This window comes from Lineus longissimus, chromosome 11 (assembly GCF_910592395.1).
Source record: "Lineus longissimus chromosome 11, tnLinLong1.2, whole genome shotgun sequence".
NCBI classification, from domain to species: domain Eukaryota; kingdom Metazoa; phylum Nemertea; class Pilidiophora; order Heteronemertea; family Lineidae; genus Lineus; species Lineus longissimus.
Genome location: NC_088318.1, coordinates 1916747 through 1936364, shown reverse-complemented (window position 1 = coordinate 1936364; position 19618 = coordinate 1916747). Strand labels below are relative to the sequence as shown.

The 19618-nt window shown below is 38.5% G+C and overlaps 2 protein-coding genes across 9 annotated transcripts in view; one reads left to right on the top strand and one right to left on the bottom strand.

Moving 5' to 3' along the window:
• LOC135496093 (CD109 antigen-like) overlaps positions 1–19618 on the bottom strand; it is a 197293-nt gene that overhangs the window by 80031 nt on the left and 97644 nt on the right. The gene's annotated exons all lie outside the window — the stretch shown is intronic.
• Positions 1–19618, top strand: part of LOC135495986 (probable G-protein coupled receptor 139) — a 34786-nt gene that overhangs the window by 11798 nt on the left and 3370 nt on the right. The window lies entirely within an intron of this gene.

The window sequence follows — 19618 nt, the reverse complement described above, 5'->3', positions numbered from 1 at the left end:
GCATTTCAATTATGGCAACAACACATTCATCTTATTTCATCTTCCAATGAGTTGCTGCAGGCTTCTCCCTTAATAGCAAAATTATACCAAGGAAAAACAACCAGTACAGCCTGGATGCAGATACCAATTCAACCACCTAGAATATGTCGTCACCAAAGTTTGAGGGTTAGCAACATAGACTGGGAGCCCAGTGGAGTTCATTTACAATATTGAGCACATAAGGTTTGATGGTTTTGATTAGTTGGCATAAGCAAGAGAAATGTAAGAAGGGATTTCTTAAGTTTTTCTTTCCTGGGCTTTAGAGGGGGCAAGCCCTCAAGACCCCCCAAAAGGGAGCTTTCATTTACACTTTAGAGCACAAGGCTGAAACTGGCGATGATCAACACCATTGAATAACTTAATCATCGCATCAATTTATCAACAGAAATCACCACTCACTGCTTGCTGAGTCCTTCATTCCACCAGAGCAGCTGGTTGGTCAAATAGGTAAAGCCAAAGGGCTTGTATTTATCACATCATTTATGACCTGTATGAACATGAAAAAAGAGCCAGGGACCAGGCGCAGGACAGCTGACCCAGGCCAGAAAAAGAATGTTCGGAGCATCAATATTGCAACATATACTTTGTGAGCCACATGGTATCTAGGCTTTGATAGATGGGAGGCACCGAGTTCTCTTTTTTCAATATGTTCAAACTCAGCCGCATTCTCACCTCTGACATAGAAAAATAACAGAAGACACCTATATGGGCTTCAATTATGGGCTTCACTGGACGACCATCAATAATAAATGACGAGAAGTCATGTCATGTCATTGCGCCTTAAATTTTTTTAAACTAGCATGTTATCAACCAATAATAGCTGCTAAGAACTGTAAGGGGATTTCGCACAGCTAGCACTTCAGCCTACTTTTGGCACTTTCACAGCCCATCAAATGTACATTCTCATTTCTTATTGAAAAGTCTGGCACAGATCAGTTAGCTAGATTCAGCCTGATGAACATGTAAGGTTGTAACAACAGGGCTCCATTCAGAAACACACGTATGAGCTTATCATGCATCAAATGCTATCGACTGAAACGTGGGAAGGACATTGTATCACTCATGCGTCATTCACTTTAACCTGAAATCCGCTAGCTATTATACCAGGTTTAGTTTTTTTTCTGTGGAATTGGAAATGGCACTTGTGGATATATCATAATGAAGCTTATTTAGGCAACTATAAAGTAATTTAATGTACCACCTGTGACTATAAGGCAGTTTGTAACAGAATTTATTCGAAACCATGCATCTCCGTTCCATAAATCTTTTTTTTTTGTAGTATCACATATCGGGTACTGTACATTAATAAGCCCTCAACAAACTGTCAGAGTCAGATGGTAAAAAATATATAAACCCCTGAAGCGAAGTGGGAATTTAGCTTTTCTTGTCCGATAGCAAAATGAAGCATTTAATTACAAATGAAAAAAATTGCCTAAAAAAAGTTAGGAAAGTTCGTTTAGAAGGCAGTGAGAAAGTGCATCATGCTTTGGAAAAACTTTAATAGATTTTCGCCCAACACGAATATGCATCCCAGAAAACGCAAAACCCTTTTGTTCACAGTTTTAGAGATTCTGAAGAACCTTTGAGGGACTTCCACTTTCCCTGAACAACCTAAACAAGATGTGGTGATATTACCCAAGGCCATTCGACATCAGCCCTGGCGCCGGAAGAGACAAAAGGGAGTAATTCAACAGACACAAATAAAGTTGATCATTTGATTGGATTAAAAATTCATGGTAAACATGGCTACACATGGAATACCAATCTATAGAGATTCATAATGTTCTTTTTATTTGTTCCGGAAAACAACCAACATGGTTGATATTTTCAGACAGAAACTGGAGTTCATCATTAACGACATGGAACCACACTGATCCATACTATCGCTCCAGTTAGGGGTTTGAAGAAGACAAAGATTTAATTTGACGGTTTAAAGCACAGTTTCTGCTAATTTCAAACACAGTAAGCAACAACTCTCACACTATAAACAACTCCATACTAATAGAAATGGCCAGAATACACCAGAGAACTGAAAATAGAACCAATTTTCCCAACTTGGGTGAACTTCGTTGTTCAATTACTGAGCTGGTAATTAACTTCTTCAGCCGTCTTCAGGATTGTGAAATATCGACATATTGGATGTTGAACTTTCAAATGTTCGAACCTAAACTTAAGATTATCCAGTCGTCTATCAGGAATTCCTCATCCGTTTGTAAGAAAGTGGGATCATTATCTGAAAGAGCTTCTAGCAGATGATGCAAAGTTCATGGAAAGAATTTGTGTATCATCAGTGGATGTTCTTTAACTTTGCAAAGATATAAAGATGTTCAGGCAACAGAATTTTCAAAAGCAATATACAGCATAACCTCTCTATTAAGGAAACCTTTAGGACTGACAAGTTTTGACCCTAATAGAGACGTGGCCTGATTAAAGGGGTCAAGTGAATGAAAATTATCAATTTTGGATCAATATCAGTCTCTTTCATAGACAGGGTGTCCTGCTAATGGTGTTTGCTATGGCTGGTCCATGAATGTACATGTACATACTGATCTTGACAAATCTTTCTGCAGTCCGAGATTCTAAGACAACCAATAAACAAAACGGTAAGGCTCCGGCAGATGACAGCAATTTCCTCAGCCATGCGTGTATTACATATTATACAGTCCATTTCCTGAAAATATGACAATGCATGCAAAAAAGCGTGCAACGGCTGGGAAAATTGGTAACGAGTAGTTTGCTCCAAAAGACCCATTCTTCATCATGCTTGGTCTGATTCTGCCGAAGTAAGGATTATAAGTCAAATATACAAATGACCAAAAAATCCCAGACAATCAACGGCTTTGAACAATGTTGAAAGCAACAAGCCAAACCCTCTAATAAGTGATAAGAATTCAAACATTTAAGTGCAAACCTTGTCATTCTACTGGGTTCCTGACGACATTGACTTGACTCAACCAATTACCAGTCTGTCATTTAAAGCCAACTGTTGTTTCAAGCCTTCCAGTTTTAAACCTCGTTGAAGTTAAGAATAGCGGGAAGGAGATTAGCATCTGGGTGTTGTGATCAAGTTGTGCTTTTTTGCTGTTCATTAGACGTTGAAGCTGCATACCAGCTATGGCCTAGCACACTCTGTTTTGAATAGAGGGAGACTCCATCATTCCTATTGTTTGAGATGGACAGGTGTGAATTAATCTGGCAATTAGCCTTCTGTGCATTGTTGCATGCAAACACTAAAATGTTTGGTTTTTGCTAATTAAGGGGCAAATAAATCAGCCAAAAGTTTTGAAAGCTACACAAATGATTGTCGCAAGGAAGTACTTTATGAAAGTTTGCATAATTTTGATTAATTCTAGGTGGAAAGTAATATTTTTCGCATATTTGTTGGGAAAAAAATTGAAAATCCTCCAATTTTCAGCCCCCCTATGGACACTATGAATTTTTCTCCAATAAAGCTGAAATCTTGGGAATATAATCCTAAGAGTTATATCAATCACGTCTGAAGTTGGGAGTTTGTATCAAATGTATAGTTTCGGAGCTAGCGCAGCTAGAAAAGCCCCCAAAACCCAATTTCTCAGGAATTTACACTACGGGCTACGAGTGAAGCATTACAGATTTACCAAAATTTTCAGCCTATAGATGGACCCATCGAATTTCCATCCAAATCACTCCAAATTTTGCCAGTAAATACCTAGACATATATAGAATTGTGTCAGAAGTCGGGAGTTGGGATTATTTTAACACCCTGCCCAAAAAGCCAACTTTATTGATATTTCCTATGCATTTTCCATTAGGCTTGCCAGGACCAATTAAGCAGGTGCACTAATTGGCTTAATTGGCTAGGCCCGCAATAGCTGGTAATGGATGACATTTGAGAAACAGGTGTCTTCATTCACTACACAATTGCAAATTGTGAAATGTTTGCAAGGCTAAAACTTGATGAATTAGCTCATTTTAAATATGAGGTACAACTTAGACTAACTAAGGCATTTGCTGCTGCAATCAGGTATTAGACATAACAGAGACAGTATAACGACTATAAGCTGGCATGAAAACACGATTAGAGTAATTAGCTATTTTTAAAGATCTGTTGAGCCCAAGTTAAGTTGTAAGTGTAAAGAAATGGACCAGCGATATCCACCAGTCAAGGAATCATCCACTCCCTGATTTGTTGCTAATGTAGTTACAGACTATGTGGGCGACACCAAGAAGTCATTTCCTTGTTGAAGATTCAACTTTGCAAGGCATCTAAAGCTAGAGCGCAGATGTTTTTATACCTCACCATAATCCCCCTAGCACTCATACAAAACATGTCTTTCTTTTCCCATAAAACAGTATGTATCTTTCCTGTGGCCAATTTATGGACAGAAAATGTCGCCTGAAGGAATTCATAGCCTCATTGACAAGACTGTTCGAGATTGGACATACTTTTTAGGAGATATAAATCACTGGACACTCATATCTAAAGATTTTATGTCCATTTATTCTGGTAGACAAGTCTGCTGGTGCCAGTGTGAGAGTATTCTCGAGGCAACTGGGACGTCAGTGCTCATGTTTTCTTGATCAACATGCCAATGGACCCATGAAATAGACAATTTAATTAATGAAATGGCACAAAGCCAAAGTCTATTATCATTAGTAGTCCTGCAATTAAAAAGACTCCAGGAGCAGTGAATATGTGGTCGTTTTCAGCCAATGATTGCTTTGGTTTCAATAGAATAGATCCGACGGAAATGTCTTTGATACTGTAGGTTTTATCTTTGATATATCGATAGTATTGAAGATGTTTTCTCATCTAGAAATACTAGGTATTTGATTTAGATAGCCTACCTACATATAAAGACAGCTAAAGGTGAATTGAATCTGACCACTGACCTGAGCTTGGTGGTTAGTAGTTTTCCTTTTGATTCTCATATAGGAAACTTTAAACATTTTGAATACCTTAAAGCAACTTGCTTGAAGTAATAACATTGTAATTGCAGAAGAGGCTGAATATAGCATTATGAAAGTATAGAATGTTAAGAGAAAAAAAGATTGATAAATTTTTGCTCAGAAAAATAAAATGTACTTTGTGGCTTTAAAATTCAGTGGCAGGCTACTTAAGCCACAGAGAGAAGCCCCAGCTAACTTGGCAAATTCATCCTGAACTCTACTAATGTCACAGATAAACTTGGCACATTCAGCCTCAACTCTACTGAAGTCCAAGAGAGAACCTAACTTGCCAGTTCACTATGAACTCTTCTTAAGTCACAAATAAAATTGGCATCTTTAGCCTGAACTGTACTGAGGTCACAGAGAGAAATCCCAGCTACCTAGCCAAATTCATAATGAACTCCACATTAATCAATAACAGCAGATGGTCAACAACAAAGATATCACCAGCCAATAGCACAAGACAATACAAGTTATCAGCTGTGAGCTGCTAATGACAGATTTATTGTGAGCTGCTAATGATAGATTTATATAACCAGTATTGGTCGCGATCAAGAGCTGCTGGGCATGGTTACTCACCAAATGCCATAATAAAGCTAACTTAGACATGTCATCAATTCCTGCTTTTGGCAAGGACATGCAGAAACAGATCGTCAACCCCAAGCCTCAGGCATTTCTTACTTTCATTACCCAGTTGTTATCTTGTGTTGCAAAGATTGTCTAATCTTAGGTCTCAGACCGAAATATTTCCTCACTCTATTGTCGTTAAATAGGAAGTTATTATACCTTTGCGATTTATTAGCCATTAACACAAACAGCTTTGTGTTGCCACAGAAATTGCACAAGTTTTACTTTTCTTTAGTATGTAACATTAGGCAGTTGATTCTGTTTGCCGAAGACAGTTCCATATTTGTCTAAGAAAATAAACAACTTCCTCATTTCAAAGGGAAAACAGCTATATTTTCATCACCTGACACCATGCATGATGTACAAACCCTCAAATGACATAGGCTCACAACATTTAACTTGCTTTGAAATGGAGAAAATCACGTCATTAACAACGAAGCCCAGAGGAAGTTATCTGCTGTTTAAAGAAGGGGGCAAATGCAAACATTAATAACTTTCAAGCTGACATTTTTAAAGCATTTAGCACAAAGGGAAAATGATGAAAGTCACAGTTGCTGCTGGTTTTGATACAGAAAATGATATACATTAATAGGAATATTTTTTCATATATTTCCATCAGATAACTTTTGCTTCCAATCTCTTTCTGACTGCTATGGTTGAGAATGGTCTCTACATAGGGCCCAAAGAATACAAAAGACCAGCAACAAAGCAATTTATGCGACTCTTACCTAATGGACTTGGCGAATTAAAAAAGCCATGAAATGATATTCAACCGACAACAACAGGGCAAAACCTGACTACAATGCGAAAAGTGAGTTCTATGAGCACTGCACTTTCACAGCTTTTAGGAAAAACTCAGCAGAAGAGTCTCGTATCATTTGACCGGCAAAAGTGGCTGCAAGGTTCTCATTTCAGAATCAAAACACATGAAAGTCATTCATCTCTTTACATTGCTCAATCACCTCTCAATAAAAGCAATAGTATAGATATTTGATCATACTGATTGCCAGCTAGAGCAGCCCATAGCTCTTGCTCTCTTAATAGTGGGGGAAACTGTGAGCGAAAGCTGGACCTGTCCAGAGCTCTTTCCATCAGATTGTGGGAGGATTATTGGCATCAGATGCAATCGTTAAACATCACATTTCCTTTCCTTCCGACTGGCTGACTGAACTGAATGTGGCCATCAATGCCCGTCAACACAATTACTGAGATAAACACGTTTTCATGGTATGGATACAAGAAAGTAAACAATGAATACCAGCTCCGTTATATGAAGGAGACCACCAGTCACTCCGGAGAATCACAAGTTGAATTAGAACTTCATCGCGTCTTTGAAAGAAGGGAGCGCTGTTTTCCGAGAAGACCAATCTTGCGACTCGGAATTCAGGAATACAAGATGACTCGGAGCCTGGATTTAGCATGTAATGCACAGAGTTCAGGATTTTGATTCTCCGGGATACCAGTATGCTCTGTTATCACCCCTTTTTTGTCACTCAGCAAAATGACCCCAAAGCCTGTATGGGACCTACCATTCTCTTGCAGCGCTCAATGGAAGCTCCAGAGTGTGTAGAACATCACATTACCGGGATGATTAAACAGAGGAAGAGGATCCTGGCACAGCAACGTTCTATGTAACCAGATGACGGGATGTGACGTAAAAACTGATTTTTCCTGGGTCTGGATTGAATCTGAAGCTTAATTACTAACTATCCAGAAAGTGCAATATTTTGACGCAGTGTGAGGCAGAAGTGAAGCACTGCACACAAATGATAAGTCATGAGTTAAAATTCTTCTTCCTGTTCTGCTGTGTTATCAAGAGATGAATTGAACGTAATGTTGTTGGTGCTGCCAAATCAAAATGCAAAATGAGTAAAAATCCACCAAGGAGGCTTGAGTCAAAGCGCTAAAGCCAATCAGTATTTAAGGAACATAATCTGCGTTGCTGTTCACATGGTCAACAAAGCACCAATCAAGTCATTATGAAAGAAGAGAAAGTTATCTGTGGGAGACTGCTGGCTTAGAGCATATCGGCATTCACATCGCGAGTCGGTCCATGAAGTGGGTAGCACTGTAGCTCCTGGATGGTTTGATTTGTCTACTTTTGCCATTGAAAGTCGGGTTAAAAATGAATACAAATGCATTGACTAAGAAAGGTCAGCACTTTTTTCCAACTAACACTGGCATGATTGGTGCCAAAACTAGTATCTTATCACAAGGCGCTGTTTAACAAGTTATTCAATATGAAGCAAGTATCAAGGGTTGATCTGGCTGCCTTAACACTCCTTGATTGACTGATTGGCTTTTTTAACTTGGTGATTGATTTTTTCATTGATCCATTTATAGCTACCATGGCAAGTCTCACAGAAAATGATTGCTACTCTGGGAATACGAGTGATATATATAACAACCATAACAACATGGTCGCTGTACCAAGCACTCCTTACTGGCACTAACTGACAGGCAGACATAGCTATTTTTAATGATTGATTATAACTTAACGAAGCAATTACTGAAGCAGACTATTGTAAGTTCCTCATCAGAGAGAAGTTCATCACTAATTGTGGATATGACCATACGAACAGTCACTTTGGTGCGTGACTGTTATCAGACAGGTATCAGTCAGGTTAAGGATAGACACGGGACTGGGACGAGAGGTGGGTTGACATCTTCATATATTTTGAGGTATGGACTGAAAAAACTTCTGAGTTTTTTTCTGGATGTGACAGGCTACAAAGCTAAAGCTGCCTCTTCTTTCCTCCCATTGCACATTAAGATGAGCCAATCTTAAAAGAAATACTAATCAGAGCCATTACTCCCTGGCATAACATTCTTTGCATTTCTTGCTACTTGCCTCGTCACGAACCTTTGATTTCAACAAACCGACTCCTAGGCATCCCAGAGGGGGCTCAGGTATGCATTCAACCCATTCCTGTTAGCAGAAACTGACTTTGACAGAATAACTGCCCCAAGCTGAAAACATATTCATAGAATTGGCCGGAAATACCCCTGCATTTTTAAAAAACTACACCCCTTTGGATATCCTGAGGAAGTCTATTAGACCTCGCATTTCTTCCAACCTCACACATCAGGTTCAATTATTGTTTTCATTAGCAACAGCAAGACATTAGTAGGTGTCAATACACCCTTTATAAGAACTAATATAGCACTGAATGGTACTGGAGACAATGGACAATGACTTTATAAGAGTAAAATACATTGTATGCCAAAAATAAACCAAGAAAGATGATGATCATGGTAAGAAAATAATAATGATTCTGAGTACAGATACACTAGGTTTCATCACAAGAAGGCCAAAGAAAATGCATAATGCATAAAGAACAAAGAACATGGTCTTACATAGATATGCTCCTACCTCCGGTGATCAACGTTACCAATTAGCAACAAGACTCATTTTTTCTGTAACTCGAAATATATAAGAGTAGATGAACGGTCAATGTGACCAGGGATCAGCGAGGCGTCAGCTTGTTGCATCAGCTCATATAAAGAGTTATATAAACTGAGACGCCAGTATGACATATAAGCAGGGGACATAATCGCTTGATTCTCAGACAGATTCAGACTCAAGTCATTTACGGTTGCACAGAAGAGGTCAGAAGAATTGGTGAAATCCAGTGAAAAGGACAGAGTCAAGTTTAGATAGGACTCCAATTGATTATCATTGAACTCTGCCACAGTTGCAAAGATGGCAGGTGACGCGCCCATGCTTAGGTAAGTATCCTAAGCCGTTTTTTGACTGCCCAATTCCATCACCCTAAAGTAACATTCATTTATTGTAACTTGTTCTATTCTGATACTCATTAGCATGGTATATCTGAACTGAAGGCTCCCATATTTACACTACTCATAGCAGATGCCTGAAGGCCTCTCTAACTTTCAGCCACTATTCTTAATAGAGACCTGACATCAATATTGCCAACTGATGGCATTATTATGAACAACACATTACTGTAGTCAACTTCAACAAAAACGACATTTTGTATTATTTTATGAGAAACTTCAAGTTTGAAGTATGTAAAAAACAACAACTTTGCCAAAATCGGACAACACATGACCAAGAGTAAGACACTATCAAATTTTCCAAGCCATTTTTAACCTTTTTTACATCCATTGCCAACCACTCCCGAAATGGATTAGATTGAGGTGTTGTTCAAGATTTAGACATTAAGAGCTAACCTCCTATTGCTTAACCACAGCGACATCTTAAACAGTGACGATTGCCAGTTCAGTTGGTGAAATGTCAAAACAAAATCAATATTTTTGGCGCAACACAGGACATCTCACTCATCTCGTGCAACTGAGAAACCTGGGGGAAAACTATGTTTCTTTTATCTTTGGGTAAATATGCCAAGGCCAGATGTCACCAAGGAGGGGAGAGCAAACATCAAATGGAATCAATTAATCTCATCTTAATCATGTTAAGGTCAGGTAGTACTTCACATTGAGACTGAAGGCCGTGACATCAGTATTAAAGGGTCTCCAGACAAGTTACCCTATTGGGTATCTTATAGGATACAGTTTTGGGTATCGGATCAGGCCCGAAATCGTAAGGGCACCTCTCCATCCCCTGCACATCATATCACGTTATAAGTGTGATATTAACAACACAGCAAATATTGGAAATCTACTGTGAAATCACAGTTTTTCATGAGATGAAGATCAAGTTGGATTTAACCAGGACATTTTGAATTATTTAAACGATACTGTGTTGCATAATACACAGATTATCCAGATTACTCTAAAATTGCCCAAAATAATGGCAATTATGCATCTTTTGTGGCACACTGATTGAGTTATGTAAGAAGAACAATTTGCAACCATAAGCAATAGTAATGATGCAGTTTCATCTATTACAAAAGTGATGGTTCAATTTGGTCAACGAGCAATAATGATGATCGTATGATAGCCAGGCTGACGCCTTAAATTTGACCTAGTCATAACTATCAAGGACATGATTATGGATGATTATGAAACAGGACATTGAGTAGTCTGCACATTCCCTTTATAACTATCTCTGCATCCATGAACACCGAACACAATTTTTTTCAAACAACATCTCTAAGGCCAATATCCAATTCAAGTGACAGCTACACGGAAGCACAATTATGTGTAAGGTCAATCATTTGATGGAGCCTGGATAACAGTACAATGTACATATTGGATATGATGTCCTGAAATTCACCTGATATTTATTCAGTCGACCTCTGAGAGTGGGGACATGTGCAAAGTCCTTCAGTCTACTGACAAGATGAGTAGGAGACATATTCATGACAGTTTTCACCAGTACTTAACAACTGGATTCAAATGGTAAGAGGTTATCTTTCTACTGGCTCTTTGATTTATTACAATGCACCATATTTTTAGTAGGTATGCAAGAGATGGGAGGGGTATGGAGCCCAGAAAATGTTGGTCCTTTATCAAGCTTTCTTGGCCAAATAGTCGTTGACTCTCATGTAATATTCCTCTTTAGGGGTCCTGTTATGTACCAGGATGCACTGATCCATTTCTACATGGTAATACTGTGTCGACACTATTTAGCTGTTTGAGGGGCGCTTGGACCAAAGGACTATCTTTCGTAGGATAGGCCTATAACAGACATGCTTCAACTGGCCAAATAATATCAGTACATTCCCAATATGCTGTTGCGCACGTACGATCGAGTGGGCAGGTCATGATGAGATTTATCTCATCGGAGACAATTAAAAGCAAATCTGATCATTGGAATGGACCAATTAGTTCTTGATTGATTGATTAGCAGCCAATTATACACATTGGGTAGATCATGGGTCAATGAATGGATGGCAAATTTTTATGACAACATGGTCATGAGAGTAAGCATCATGAGGCTGAAGTATTTATTAATCTGATATTTTGCCAGCATGAGATAACTGAGTTGACATTACCAGTATTGCATTTATAGAGTCGATTAATAAAAGAAACGCCCCCTGAACCATATACTTGCCCTGCAACAACTGATGCAACCACAGCCCATAAACGTAGCAATGTATCAATTATCCTCCCATGAAATGGTATTGTTTCCAAGTGAGATAATAATACCGGTCAGTTGTTATGACTGGATCGGTAATGACACGAAACAGTACTGTAATTATCTGTTTCTAGTGGAAGATGAGATTGTTGTAATTCTTCGGGTTTATGTTGGTAATAATCCGACTCTATCATTTAGGTTGAAAGAGCTGCTCATTAAGTGGTTGAGACATGAACTGGTGATTTACACTGGTTTGAGAAGACATGGACGGAATAAAACAATAGGAAAACAAGACACAGTCTGACCAGTATAATCATCTCACTTGGAAATAATACCGTATCAGTCTTTATGCTAGGATTATAAATAAGTTCTTGTGTTTATGGGCTTTAGTCGCATCAGTTGGTCCTGGGTAGGTATATAGTTCAGCCAAATCTTTGTCTTGTTTTAGAGACAAGTCAGATGATACAGGACTCGCTGCTATCGTTCAAGGCCCGACAACACTGCTCGGTGTCTTTAAAAAAAAAAAATTTCCGATCACATGACAAGGACATGTCCAGATCAAGGCAACAATGAATGTGATGTCACATCACCGGTGATGTCATGCAACACTTGATCTGTCACCTGATCAAAAGTTTGTTGGTCCTGAAAACGTGACTTCTTCTTCTCTCAAAGCAAATGACTGCTTCAATGATGTGTTCTCATCAAGGTCCAATCAATCAATCAAAAGACACAGTTGCGACACACAGATCCATTCAAGCTTAAAGGCATTCAATACAAATTTATCTTAATTGCAACAATTGTCTCTCAGTCAAGGGCTATCAAGGGGCAGCACTAAGAATACATTCTAGACTTAAGTTCCGCTCGGCAGCACTTCATCCAACGCTGCAAACATCACTCTAGAACTTCTCACGAGCAATCAATTATAGACAATCTTATCACACTGATGTGGTTCAATTATAATGAACAGGACACTAAAACAAACAATGCACTTCAAGGCAAATTATTCTTTTGTCATGTTTATCACAACTACCTGCATTACCGATCAATCATTCTCATAGCACTATTGGGCTTTTTCAAGTTTGCACAGACAGTCAATGTAAATAATGATTAGCCCCTGGGACATAAAGCAGGAGGCCTTAAACCTAAAGACAGCCATTTAATTAGACACAACCCCCCCCCCCCTCCCCTCCTCGTTGGCCGAATATGCTCATGTCATTAAAACCATGTGCACCCCTTAACCCTCAGAGTTTTACCGGAATCATTTTCGTGAACTACGTTAAGGGGTGCATATTTGTGTTGGCTGTAAAAGCTTTAAATATTATTCAGAGTCCTTTTTTAAGAGAGTGCTTCCCTTATCTCATAAGGCGATAGCAATAAGGAAAACCAGCAGATCCAAGGCCACAGACTTATCATTCTGTCATCAAAGCTGTCACCAATAAGACCAATAAGAATATATTTGTGTAAGATATTGTAACGTATCACTGTTAAACCAACATGACTACTGAGTTGGTGTTCTCCGTACTCTAATAACAAAGCTCAGTGCAAACATACTCAATAACAACTTATACAACATGATGTGGGAAAAATATCATTCCCAAGCCAGTTATTCTTAGTTAATGAGGCAAGAATTTGCATCAAGTGATGCATGTTTTGGGTGAACGGGGAGGCAGTGATGACAATGCTCAGAACAAATAATCCACGACAGATCTATTCTCAGTTTGTACACTTTAAAAATCACGACATTTATCATTGGCAATACCCTACAGTCCATACAGATTATCAGTTTTCTCTGCAAGTATTTGGATGTCTTTGGAATGGATAATCGTCGAGCGATGAAGGAGGACACATCAGTAACAAACAATAAGAAATGTAACGAAAGTGGTCAAGTTGTCTAAATACTGGAGGCGTACCTAATATCACAAAGGAGTCACTGCTCTGAAATTCCGTTTTTGTAGCCAGCGCTTCCAACCTACACTTCTTGTTCCTTCAACAATCGACCAAAGTGAATTATAACTGTATTTCTACTGTGTCAGTGGTAGATCCAAATCCTCACCTCACTGCCTATTTTTTCATACTGCTGTTAGACATGATCCCGAATTGCCCCTCTCTCGTCCATTCTGCGATTGGAAAATCACGCCTATTGTCAAGTACAGATGCCTTTCTTCATTGCTTCCCACTGCATGTAATATCCATTCGGTATGGAAGTGAATACTAAGATACTTCTAGAGAATATGAGGCAATTTCTAGGACAACCATGCTTTGTTTTGGGAGGCTTGCTATGTTATTAACATGACAGACTCTGAGGCTACATTCAGGCAAAACGTCATTGCTTTATTATGCTGTCTTGGCGACCAATCCACAACAATATCCTTCCATTAGTATCATATCGTCCCCAAATGACTTGGATTAAGATATTATCACAACAGCTTCATGCAGCATTCATGGCTGGTGTTGGACACAATCAATGTTTACCCCTTAGGCAGGTAGAGGTAAAAGTTTCATAGGTCTTTAAAATCCTTTATCAATAGAAAATTATACATTTTGTTATGTGTCCTTACATGGACAGTGGAATCCTGGTCAGCGACCACCTCGGTAACATGACCAACCCTCTATAACGACCAAGAATCGCTGGTCCCGAATGGTTTCCTCTCTAATTACCATTACAAATGTGTCATGCTACAGATGAAAAAAAATTTCAAGTCCAAATATTTTTTTCACTTGTTTTTTTTCTGCTCAAAATGAAGAAACATCATCAGCCCAAAACTTTTTGTTGTACTAATCACTGACGTCTGGTGTTCTCTTAGCATGGAATGCTATGATGTGCATTCTATTCAACTTTGTTCATGAGATAAGGAAAACTTGTACTGAAGGTTTGAAAAATGCAAGAGTATCCATCAAAATTAATGGCCGAGTGTTTTGCTTTTCGATAACACTAAAGGTGCAACATTTCAATCCGTTTCAATTCCGGCAGAGAATGTAACGCTGGTTTAAATCCCTTGAGGAACCAGCCGATAATTTATGTCATTATCGGTCTTCCACTCGAACCAAGATAAACGAGGACCAACTTGGGAAAAACGAAATGCAAATTATATGGTTCACCGCATCATTTATCATGTTTATACCAAGGGAGTCAAACGCGTCTCTAGCAGTGAGATTACCTTCACTCAGAAATCGACAGGTGACTGATTTTGCCACTTAATCTTCGAGCTGATTTTATCAGTTTATTTGATTAAATTGCCATTTCAATCAATTAAATCAGAACTGAAAACACCTGGATGTTTTTGAAACTTTTACATTAGAAAATGTTTTACTTCACACCTTCACATGCTAGGCTTTGAGATGAGAACCCCCATATAAACTACCACCTGGAAGCACGAAAATGAATTATTTCCTACAACAAGGTTCACTTAACTATTCAGATTGATCTCAGGATAAACTGAAATAAGTATTTTTTTTATAAAAGTCCAAATAAATATCTACAGTTAAAAAAGATGCTCCAAAAAAAGAATTATTTTCAACAACAAGGTTCACCAAACTATTCAGATTGATCTCCGGATAAACCGAAATAAGTATTTTTTTTATAAAAGTCCAAATAAATATCTCCAGTTAAAAAAGATGCTCCCAATAATTGACAGCTGGTTCCCTCATGATTATTCAAAATGGCGGTGTCGTCTCATATCATTGCTGAATAAATAATACAAGTAGCCAACACCCATGATCACAAAGAAGCTGAGGAAGCAATCAATTGGTCAGGAAATGAGAATGCTTCCCTGTGTAATGGAGTACTTGAGTTATTGCTAGATTACAGCAAAAAATCACCGCCGGCTTGATTTCACGAGATGGTGTGTGTTTTTTTTCTGTGACAAGACAGTGTTATCAGTTATAAGGGAACCTTAGTACCTCTCTGGTCTACTGGTCAGTGATGGATCGACTTGCAATTTAAAAACTGAGAAAATTTGTCTTCGGTTTTTCAATATCCATCCCGCAATGTTGCAATCAGTTAATAGCAATAGGGTTGAGAGATGTAACGATACTTTCCGTTCTGCAGAAAAACACTGTCCTGGTATCATCTAACAAGAGATCTCACAGATATGGTGACCAGGCAAACTTTTTATTTGTAAGTTCGATAATACCGTTAATTCACGTTTCCACTTCAATGGCGAACATTGGAAGCCATGCTGCTATCACAGAATATTAATTACAGTCATTGGCTGGGTAATTGGAACCGATCACAGATGAAGCATCTAAAAACGGCATCATTGCTGCGGTTTCCAAATTATCAAAGGCATCTCTATCATTGTCAACTGTTTCGAATTCATGTTCATGCTGCGGTGTCTTTTTTAAAACATGCAAGTTGGTTATAAATACACTGTACGTGCTTAAACCGAAATACTGTCACAAGTCATTGGAACTACACTGTCGAATAAAAGGTTTCTGAGCTTTTGAAGAACCTTTTCTGAAGGGTTTTTGGCCAACACAAATATGCACCCTGTAGAGGTTTTTCAGTGAAATAAAAAACACTTAATGGTTTTTAGGAATATCAAAAACCTTAGGTTGTTCATTTTACTGAAAAACCTTTAGGGCCTGCATATTTGTGTTGGCCAAAAAACCTTTAGGGGCCTATTGGTTCTCCAAAAGCTCAACAACTTTTACGTTTAAGAATGTACAGAGGTTCCCGGACATGCAAGGGAAATCAAACAACATAATATTTCAAAGCCTCCTAGTTTATTTCCACACATGGCCATAAATTCAAACTGTTTGAAGTACTTATAAATCACCACTTCATATTTCTTAATGTATTTTCTAGCGACTCAGAGGTCTGAATTTATGAGGTGCTATCAATAGATGAGATACTTCTATTTCCATATTCGTTTAGGCCAACTATTGCCGATGTTGGGATTACATTATTTTTAGACAAACATCAGGTTTTTTCACAACTTTTTCTTCCGACATGAATATCAGACTAACTTGACTCATTATGTCATTAAGAGGATATGAAGAGGTCATTTTATAGCGATATCGAGGATGCCTTAGAAGGATAATCGACCAAAATACTGTCTAGAAAATGCTTTAGCAGGACAGAAACCAAATATTTATTATATTCATGTATCATGATCCCCCCTCTTTTAGAAGCCCCCACTTTGGATAATTATGAGGCCAGCTAAGATGGTAATGACACCCAGCTTGCATGATCCAATCCTCAGACCTTTCGCCACATATTCAAATGTCTTCCCAAAAGCGGCTTACACATTTGATGGCTAAATGAAACTGGTTTCCTTGATTTTCCAGGCTTCCTTTGTCCTTGCGCATGTTGAGTAGAGATGATATTTTCAGGGTGAGCGCTTTGCAACAGCTTGCCTTGGTTAACAGATGATTTCAGTCTCACTGGCTTGCATAAGAGAATTGGTTGCGAGTCACACCGCATCTCTTTTTCATAAACTGATGTTACAACTCTGTACATCGTGTACAAAAAATTATTTCATACGCCACCTCGATCACGAATACTATGACATTATCTCATCACTGTTGAGCTTGCATGCTCAATTTCTCCAATTTCTTGACAGATTTACTTCAACCTGGATAAAAATTGCATTTTTACTACCAATCTGTCAGAAAATGATAAACATTTATTCATTTTTAATTCATTCATTCAGGGTGACTTGATAATGCAAAGAAAAGTTGTTTTCTGTTTGAAATTTTTTCTACATGTACATTGGTACGGAAGTTGAATTTAGTGATGTGAATGACCACAAAAAGTGTGTGTCTACAATGAAGAGAAAACATAACGATCAGGATAATTAAAAGGATTAATGGCATTATTCCTTTAATACGCTTGTTCTTCTCATGTTTCATCAAGAAGCTATTTTTCTGCAAGAGGCAGTGTTTTTCCACTTGTTTCAACTCTAGGTAGCAAAAAACCCACATTTTTTATATCTCTACCTTGCACACAGCTTTGGGTGGGAATGTTTGCCTGCCAGTCATGCAGGTCAGAGGTCAGACTTTTGGTCACCCTGATAGGATGACAACAACATCACTTTCTCTGTTGTTGCTAATCAGAGTAAACAAGGCCCGGCATCACATGAATGACATCATGGTGCATGACTGCTGGCAGAACACTGTCAATGCATTGACCAACACAGAGAGGATCGCAGCATGGAAAGCTCGCTTGGGAATTAAACTGAAAAAGCAGAGAGGGGTTGCAACTGTGAACTTTAGGGGCATGAAAATGTTTAACACAATGGTTTTATCCATGGAAAATCCACCTACTCGCAGAAAGAAATGAAAGCAAAATCTGGAAGGGATGTTTTCTTGAGAACATTTTGGGCTGTGAAACCAAGGGGTTTACAGCGTGTCACTACCAATAACTAGGCTCAAGTGATTTGCACTGTCGGGCAATAAAGCAGTAAGGTAGTCAATTTATGGATTACGGATGAGTTTGTATCAGTTGGTAAATAAGGTGTTATCTAAACGACAGACTGTTACCATATTCTTTCCAAAGTACATGATAAAGCTGTTTATTGTACCTCATTCTTGTCATTACTGGCAAACTTTATTATTAATTAATGTTTGATTTGGCTAGCCAGATAGATTTCTATGAGGAAAGGTCAATTCTGTTAGAAAAGGTCAATAGTGTTAAATCATACTAAAGGTGACTTCGTCTAATATATTCATAAGATGATCTGGCATGATTTTTCTTAAGAATGCTTCCACGCCCCCTGAAATTATTTCTCAAACAGCAGGTTGTAAATAGGGCAACTCATCTGGACCACAGGCAGTAGGCAACTGTAATCATGTGTCATTTCCCTCACTTTATTGCACCAATCCTTGCTGATATAAGTGCAATATGACCTTTCCTAACCACCTGAGCCTTGGACTTGAGGCAAATGTCAAGCACTATTGATACCATTCCAAACTCTCATCAAGAAATCAGTTGGCTCGTGGACACCAAACTCTGCCAGATACACCAGTGTCTTGCTTCATTTCTAAATTCTGGGTTCTGCGTACAAGTTGTCAAATATGAAACACTGAAATCCTAAGAAGCTCTTTAACCCCCCCTCAACATTGATAGGATTGTGAAACACATTGATATTTATGGATCCCTAAGCAACCATCCCTAATTAGAAATCATCTCTTCTCAAGGACCCTCCAACGTTTATTGTTATTCCTAGCTGATTGGGCGGAAACCAATAAATAAGAGGCGCACTCTTGTGATATCGTTCTCATGACCTCAGACATTCAGATAGAAAAACAACCCAATCATGGCAATCAAAAGAACCATTTTTAGAGGGGTCCAAAATTAATGACAGGTTGATAGTTGCTAAAGTTCTTTCCATGAGACAGGTCATACTCAACCATCACTAAATTCCAATATTTTGCAGGTTGTCAGGAAAATATGAAGAAGCAGTGCATGTTGCAAACCATTACTTGAATGCCTTGTTCTTTGAGTCCTTAGGAACAATTAAAGAGGGACAAGTAAGAAAAAAGAGACCTGCCTCAAGTCTCACACTGTGGAGATCAAGACAGGCACAGTTGATCGCTTAGCCTTGAGTCCGAGCTACGTTAAGACCATCTCCCAATAAACCACATGGCTATTACTATCATGTTTTTCTTATTCTAAACCATATGCTGCATTTTGTGCTATTTACTGAGTTAAACAATGGTGGACACGAAGTTGATATCCCTGAAACTAATGAGCACACTTCGACCATATGTTCTGTTCAATCCACCTTTCTCAGGTGTATCATGATATTCTTCACTCAAGTCAATAAACGGTAGTCCGAACCACAGGTTGTTGCCTTAATAAATGCATAATCCTGCATGAACACAACAAGAACATCATTGACAGATTAGCGAGGACTCGGGCGACATGCACACATTAAATCGATGTTGTCTGTGTAATTAACTGATATCGTGAGTGTTAGTACAGTCACAACAAACGCTTCCAGGACTTCATTGCTCTCATAGTAATTGCCGTCTAGACTTGTGTACTTCAGAGAATCATTTAAGTATGGTATACAG